General features: G+C 38.7%; 1 pseudogene; it reads left to right on the forward strand.

Annotated features, from left to right (window-relative positions):
• The first annotated feature begins 3,522 nt into the window (after positions 1–3,522).
• Positions 3,523–7,050, forward strand: LOC107546658 (myosin regulatory light polypeptide 9 pseudogene; annotated as a pseudogene).
• Positions 7,051–8,803: the final 1,753 nt, after the last annotated feature.

Consider the following 8,803-nt stretch of genomic DNA (forward strand, 5'->3'; position numbering starts at 1 on the left):
AGCTGCCTCCTGCATGACCTCCCCTTGAGGATGGAGCCCACAACCTGGGCATGTGCTGTGGCCAGGAATAGAACTATGAGCTCTTGGTTCCTGGATCCATGCTCAACCACTGAGCACACGGGCCCAGCGGCTGGTGTGTATTTTTTTTTCTTTTTTTTTTTAATCCTTACCCGAGGATATTTTTTCCATTGCTTTTCAGAGAAAGTGGAAGGGAGAGAGAGAGACATCGATTGGTTGCTTCCCACAGGACCCCGACCAGGGCCAGGGATTGAACCTGCACCCAAGGTATGTGCCCTTGGCCAGAATCAAACCTGGGACCCTTCAGCCCACAGGCTGATGCTCTAACCAATGAGCAAAAATGGCTAGGGCTGGTGTGTTATATTTAATTGCTGAATATATTTAGCATCAGGACCTGATGGTATATACCTCAGTAGTAGAGAGGGAGAAAAACCTTCTGCTCTTATAGAAATAATTTAAAGCTGTGAGTCAGGAGACGTGGGTTAAAGTTCTGGTTGTACCACTTAAAAAGTGTATGATCTTACATAAAACTTTTGCTCTCTTTCTTCATTCCTTACCTTTCTTCACCTTATTTATCGTTTGGGTGGGGATCTCGGTTTCATTTCACCTTTTGGGATATTGTTAGGGTCAAATGAAATAATGCGTATAAAAGTACTGTTCAAAGTTATGAGTCCTGCAAAAATATCAGTATTCCTTAGTACATGTTGTTACTTGTCATTCTATTTTACACCTTGGAAGATAAACAAAATTTCCTAAAAATAGAAAAAGGCTAAATGTAATAAGGCTAATGCTGGAAAGAAGGGAAAGGACAGCCCCAATTTAGTTTAGCTTTGATGTTCATAAGAACACTAAAACAGATCAATAAAATCACGTATTAGTCTTTTAAAGTCCAATTCCTGGCTCAGATAGCAATTAATATGGCTTCTTGAAGAGAAATGATACCAAGTAAGTTCATTTTGTGATGTAATAACAGGCTATTCACATAGGGGAAAATAACAGGTAAGCCTGCTTCAGCCATGATTCAAATGCTGATAGATATTTAATATGGTTGGGGAAAAACTAACAAAGCTTTACATTCTGTTTCCCTTTCCCTTTCTCAGTCTGTGACTGATAATTGCTTTTTGATTTAGGCAAAGCTTTTGGCTTTAGCCTTAAGCTAGAATGTTGGGGTATCTAGAGTGATAAGTGGGAAATGAAATTTAAAATATTTTTAAAGTTGATGATTCAATACAATTGTAAACACACACCAAAAAAACAAGTGTAATAGGGACTGGTTACATTAAGAGTGAGGGTCTCTGCATTCCGCCTTAGAACTAGCTGAGTGACCAGACTCTAATTTGGTAGTTGTACATCTGGTTCTGGTGCTCTACCGAGAGTTGGTCCAAACCCAAATAGCAATTGCTTTTTTTCCAGAGACCTGTGGGGTGTTCTGCACTTCTCATTTGGGGAAGAGAAAAGAAGGTGGTTTTGCAGGAATATGCCACTTGGGAAATTTAGCTAGTTCAAACTCTCCCAAAGTAAATTCTGTAGGATGCTAGTTTTTCTGGGGACAGGGCATGTTTCTCTGGTTCTGCTGTCATAAATTTGGGAAACACTACTATAATTCTGCCCCCTTGAAAAGTCCTATTGCCCGTTAGTTTATTAAAGGTCCTGAAAATTCTTTGTAACCTTGTATGATACAGTGTGTTTGCCCACGCTATGGTTTTCCCCCAGCACCTATTTATAGCCCTTTGGGATGCATTGGCTTAAATTATAGCATCCTACAGAGCAAGTGCTCAAGATACAAATAACTAATGCCAGCACCCAAAGGACATTGATCATTGGTGAATCATTCAGTGAATGGTGGCCCAAGGTGGTCAGTCCGAAGTTTAAATTACTAATGCCCTGAATGAAGGTCAAGGGAACGTGTTCTTAACATTTGAATATGATACTTAAACTAAATCTATGTAATAAAAACTTCTTCTCTTAGCTATAAGGTAAGTTCAGCCAAATGGACAGAATTGAGCCTTTTAAACAGACCTAGAAGCTTATTGCACACACAAACCTCACTTGTACACACATAAATTCATTATTTCTAAACATGGAAGCCATAATCTAGATGGGTGACCGAAGTTTGTGAGCTTGTTGATTCCCTGCGTGAAAGAACAAGAATCCAAAATGACACTGAAACATTCAACAAGTGGTAGAGTAGAGAAAGCAAGGACTTAGCACTTCTTAGGATGAGGGAGGGGTGCAGACTTAGAAGAATGTTGTTAAAAGGAAAGGAAGGAATTTAACAATATCTCAGCACCTGGAAAGAATCATAATGCTTCCAGATGTATTCTTATTTTCTTATTTGAGGGGATGATACTCGCTGTGGTAGGAAAGTTGTATACGGCGGAGGGTGAGATTAGCAGCTTGGTCTTTGTCCTTGATATTTAACTTGAGTTGGCAACAGCATTTTAGACAGAATGGGATTCAGAAGTGGAAAAAGTATCCGTTTGTATAAAATGGACAGATTATCTCCTACCCTAAATTTCACAAATAATCTTTATCTCCTCTTTCACCTTTTTAATCCAGAAGAAGAAAAGAATCATCTTTGTGCATTTATCCATTTTTCTAGAAAGTGACCTTCTAAAACTGCATCTTTGGCATGTTCTGAGTGGGTGCAAGCATCCCGGGGGTGTTCAGCTAGTGATGATAAGGAAGCTTAGATGAAGAGCACAAAGTCCAACCAAAAGTTAACAAGGTCCAGTTCAGGATTCTTAATGCCTGGGTTTCAGGCAAAGCCAGATCTCACGTGCATCATTTTTAAACTTTGGCTTGTTTTTTTTTTTTACATATTGATTTTGTTTCCTTAAAGTAATTTACTGAAATAGTTCTGTTAAGTATTGACTTGCAGTGCCAGCAAGTCTCATTGTGCTGAGTTATCATGGCAATACTAAGTATTTTGAAGACATTCGTAGTCAAAGACTGTTATCTCTCCTCTGGCTGGGAAAAGGAAGACTTGCTACAAATAACAGGATTAGTGGGTCACAAAATAATTTACAACTCATGTGAAATCATGAACTTCTCACTGCTGTTTTCATGGTTTGTCATGCATAAAAATTTTAGCAAGCCTGGCCTGAGATTTGCACAAGTCATTATCCATAGGCCTTACCAAGTCAATGACTCTTGGATATATTCTTGTGCAGAAACAAGGTTCACTTCTTGCACTAGCTTGCCTGGATCCAGCTTTGCAGGAGATTATAGTAAGGTCAAGATGACTGGGCAAGGCCCTGAGGCACCAGTGCTCTTTTTCATATAACCTCTTTTGCTGTATTTACTGCACTTCACATACAGCACTCTCCTAGTCCCACTGGCATTGCTTCACATATTCCTTTTTGCCCTGAAAGTCTATTTTAAATGTAAAGAAATCCAAAAGTTTCACATTTTTAAAAGAAATTCACTGTTTTGTAGTAAGCCCCAAGGTCTGTGCATGTTTGTGTCTGGTGAAATCCTAGGCTTACATCTTAACATTCAAATATGCAGAGGCAACCAAAGAGCACTTTAGGAATGTTCCCTGGAAGTAAGACCAGGCAAAAGCCACCTCGACCACACCTGCGAAAGGTAGAAAGCATTGCTGGTTAGGCACCGCTTCCTTTACCTGCATTTGCATTTATCCAGCCCACAAACCTTTTTTATTGAACACCACTTGCCATAACTTAAAATTAGATAGGATGAGACAACTTCAACTCCATGTAAGAGAACACAGCTATCAGAACTCTTACATTCTAGTCCCAAATCCATTACTAACTACCTGTGCTATTATAGGCAGGTCGACCCCTTGGAGCCTTGTTTTTTCATCTGAAAAACAGATACTAGCTGCTCCCCTTCTTCACATGGTGGCAGGAGAATCAAGCCAGATAGAAGATGGGAGTGTCCTTTTCTCATGAGATGACTATCATGATACAAAAGTAAGGTACTGTTATAATGCTTTTAGTAGTAGTAATAATAATTGTTATTAATAACAGTAATAAGTATGAGAAAGTTTATTTTCGCGCTTCTCATGACAAAATCCCCAAATGCTATGTACTGGGATCTTACTGAGCATTAGTAGGTTCATCCATCTGCTGTATCACTAAGTTCAATAACAGGCAGGGAAGGAGACAGGAAGAAAGAGGTAGCAAGGAAAGGAGAAGGGCGAGAGGGGAAGGGGAGGAGGAAGGGGGAAGGAGGCGAGCAGGCCGAGGGGCAGGCGAAGGACAGCGAGGGAAGTAGGGAGGGTGAGAGGAGGGCGGCCTTCACCACCTGCCTCTGGCCTCTCGAAACCACCTTCATTAGAGTTACTAAGCGGCAGCCTTCAGAAGGGATTTTTCCATACGAGGTCATTGAAATCATTAACCAAGCTGGATAATCGTGTTTGGGATAGATCTGGTCTTCACCCCTGGAGAAGGGGGTACCAAAGAAGGCAGTTTTAATGGCAAAAAAAAAAAATTTTTTAAATGAGCAAGGAAATCATCTGGCTCAGTGGTTAGCCACTATTTTGCATGAGACCCAATTTAGGGGGAAGTGTTTATGGCTTCATTTTTTTAATACTCTAAATGAAATATATTTTATTAAGTTCCTTGGGGAAAATGTGTACATTTTTATAATATGTATTACCTATCTGTTAAACAGGAAAATGTCAGTGAGCAAATGGACACAGCTTCTTAGGCACTTAATTGTTAATGTCTGGGCATAGCTGAAAAGTAGCAAAGCAGATGCAGTTTCTGGGTTTTTTACTTTGATTAGCAGCACTGGGGAACTGGGATGGTGAGGGTAGTTGGGGTTCAGAAAAGGGGATAAGGGGATAGGAACAAATGCATCAAATAGTTATTGAAAGATTCAGATTCTCCATATTTCCTCTCTGTGAAAGAAACTCAAAGTTTAACTTTTGTGGGATATCATAGATGGGTTTTTTCTCAGTAGTACTGAATGCAGAAAAAACTCTTAAAACATATCTAGGCTGACCCATAAAGGAGTAAGCAAGACCCATTCCTTTCTCACCACCACCCCCCACGCACACACACACATGCACACATACACATTCATACATCTTTAATAGTTTTTTTAGGCTTATGTTTATTTTTATTTCTCATGTACAAAAGCCTAGGATTATACCCCTCTTTATGTGTAATGGGTGAAGGTTTAGGGGCAAGATTAAGGGAATTAATTCAATAACCTTTTATGTGCCAAAATAAGTAAAAAGTCTACCCCATAGGATTAATAGTTTGTGCTTTCTTTTTGTCTTGAATTGTGTAGGTGAAGGGCTTTTTTAAAACTATTTTTTCACATGTAGATGAAATGCAATAGATTGGTGAGAACTGAAGCAAGGCTGCATATTTACAAAGAGCCGAGACACATGCCCCAAATTAAAAAGGGGACTGAGCTGGTTTCAGCTGAAAGAACAGCAATCATTTAAGACAACAGTCTGCCCTTTCAGCTGAAAATATGGGAAATGGAGTGGCACAAATGAGGGTCTTCCTTGACTGTCCCAAATATCTGTAGGATAATTAATGTGCCCTTCACCCTGCTTAATGGGAGCCCACCGCTCCACTTCATCTAAATGAAGGCAGGACCTACTCAAACAGTAGAAATAGGGGAAGAAGGAGATTATATATATATATGTGCATGTTATTTTTTGTTTATAAAGTAATTCATGAGAAAAATTAATAAAATATTTTAAATTAATGTTCATTGCAGAAAAATTACAATGTACCAAAAAAGATAAGAAAGAAAAGAAAATAGTTTATAATTCCACCACCCAGAGAGATGTGCTGATAATATTTTGTTGTATTTCTTCCTAGTATTTTTTTCTTTAATTCTAGACTGTCTTTGCTTAGTACAAGAAGAAAACTGTCATTTGATGTTTTATGCTTTCAGCACTGCTAGGCAAGAAATGAATTAAAAAATGCAAAAATAAAAGAGAAATAATAATTGTACCCATTTGAACTGTGGGAAGCTTTATTAGCCTCCAGAACCAAGCATCCAAAGAAAGAAAGCAGTTGTGAGAAATCAGCAGAGTGGGATGGAAAGAACACAGAGAACATTCTGTCCTAATTGCTGTCTTACTGGTTCCACACCCCATGACCTTAGGAAAATCATTTTCTTTCTCTAGCCTTCATTTTCTTCATCTGTAAAATAGGGGACTGCAGTTTAGCAGTTCCACAAACATTATATGGTATTTTGCCCTGTGCTGGAGACCAGAGATACGGGGAGGAAACTTCTAGTCTAATCTAGTGGGCTTTGCAACTTAGAAATGAAATGTAGGTAAAAATTCATAATATTCCTGAAGTTCCCCTGAGATTTAAAAGAAGATAATTTGCTAAAGATACTGCCCAAGGTTCCTCAGGTCCTGAAATTCAATAATATAGTGTCACCAACAGTCAAGTGCCTCTTTAAGATACCACCATACTGAGTGTAGAAGGGTGGTGATACCTGCAGCAAGGGCAGCGAGAAGGGTCACCGAAGTTCTTGGATTCTTGCAGCTGTGCAGGGATCTGACCGCCATCGTGTTGAGCAAAAGGGCAAAGATTAAGACCACCACGAAGCCCCCACCGCCGCCACGTGCAACATCCAATACGTTTGCCGCGTATGACCAGTCAAGATTCAGGAGTTCAAAGAGGCCTTCAACATGATTGATAAGAACAGAGATGGTTTCATTGACAAGGAAGATTTACATGACCTGTTTGCCTCCCTGGGGAAAAATCCAACTGATGAGTATCTAGATGCCATGATGAATGAGGCTCCAGGTTTCATAAATTTCACCATGTTCGTCATGATGTTTGTGAAAACTTAAATGCCACAGATCCAGAAGATGTCATCAGAATTGCTTTTGTTCGCTTTAATGAAGAAGCAGCTGGCACCATTCAGGAAGACTACCTGAGAGAGCAGCTGACAACGGGAGATCGGTTCATAGTGGAAGAAGTGGAGGAGCTGTACAGAGAAGCGCCTATTGACAAAAAGAGAAATTTCAATTACATTGAGTTCACGTGCATTTTTAAACATGGAACAAAAGACAAACATGTCTGAAAAGAACTCCATATTGCAGCCAAATGTTCCTTGTCACCATTTTGGGTATTTCTGAGACTTTCCCTTAGAGCCTATAGCGTGCCCTTAGCCTTACAGCTTTTACCTTTCTTGTATTTATTCTCAGCCATTTTAGGCACATGCACCTTTATAATCAGACTGGAAATGGACTTTTTGTCATTTCCAGAATAGGAAATAGGGTAATTTAACTTACCAGCCATCCCCAATATAACTGCAGTCTGTACAAAGTCAGTACAGGGTGGGGCAAAAGTAGGTTTCCAGTTGTGAGTACATGAGACAGAGAGTTTATTCTTGTATTATTGCTTATTAATTATTGTATTATTTTCCACAGGAACAACTATAGACCTACTTTTGCTTCACCCTGTATATTTTTTCAGAGAAAATTATTCACTGAATTTTTTCTGAACAGTAATTAAACTTTATGATAAAAACTTAAAAAAAAAAAAGATACCACCCTAAATCAATATTAATCATTCTCATGCTAAGAGCTATCAGTAAACTTGTTGAGGGTCTTGGAGAATCCCACTTTCAAAGCAAATGGAAACCAGAACTGAATATCCTGTCAGTTCAATGATATATTCCCTGAATGTTAAAGGTCAAGCTTCACAAAACTGGACAGTAAAAGTCTACCCTTACTCCAAAGCCTTTTCCTGATCCTTTCCTCCTCAGCCAGTTCCACCTTGATCTAGGAATTCAGCAACTTTAAATTTTCTCTTCCATTTTCTATGAAAACCTACTGGAAAGTAGTAGAGGTAAATCATTTACAGCTTAGTGTGTTTCTCCTAAGAATATTTGTACTAAATTTTTTATGTAATTATTTAGAAAAAAAGTTTTTCTTCCTGTTGAAGGAATTTCCTATGTCAGTAACTAGGTAGATAAATGTATATTTAGAGACAAGACAAAAGGACCTTCTTCAGATCCTTAAGTTTATGCCAGATATGAGAAGCCTTTGTCCAAGAGTCTTTCAAATTCTAGAACAGTGTGGATTATGTCTCTAACATGAGTCATTCCCCAAACTTCATTAATAAGGACTTCTTCTTTCCTCCTGCCTCACTTGGAGCTACATTTGAACATAGTTTTAACCTTCAAACAACTTACAGAAAGACTACCCAGTTACAACAAGTCCTAAAAGAAATGTCCTATCAAAGGACCATTTCAAGAGTTGGAGAGGAGATTGTTTGCTTGTCTTCTGTTTTTGTAGTGAGAATTTAGGGAAGGTGTCTCGATTTAAATGAATTACAAATTGAATTAGTAATTTATATATTTACAAAGAAGTGATTCTTCTAGATCACTGCTGTCCGATAGAACTTCTAAGATAATGGAAATGCTCTATAACTACATTGTCTAATAGTTAGCCACCAGCCCCATGTGGTTATTGAGCACTTGAAATATAACATTTGAAATTCAGAAACTGAATTTTAAATTTTTATTTCATTTTTAATTAATTAAAATTTAAGTAGCCACATGTGTCTAGTGGATACTGCATTCGCACAGTTCCAGATGATTCTTTGTGGAAGCTGGTGGGGTGCCAAATACACTCTTCTGACCATGATAAGGAAATATCATCCAAGTAGGGTATATTTGTCTTTAGAATTTCAGGTCTGTTGTAATTACATTAGTTGCCAAGTCAAAGGCAGTTGGTATTGACAAACCAGAAGATCTATAGGATTGCCATGGAATCCCTATTGGAGAAGCACAGGGCAAACCAGTATAGCTATACTCAGGCCTGAGCCTA

Source organism: Miniopterus natalensis, chromosome 8 (assembly GCF_054644295.1).
Source record: "Miniopterus natalensis isolate mMinNat1 chromosome 8, mMinNat1.hap1, whole genome shotgun sequence".
Classification (NCBI taxonomy): Eukaryota; Metazoa; Chordata; class Mammalia; order Chiroptera; family Miniopteridae; genus Miniopterus; species Miniopterus natalensis.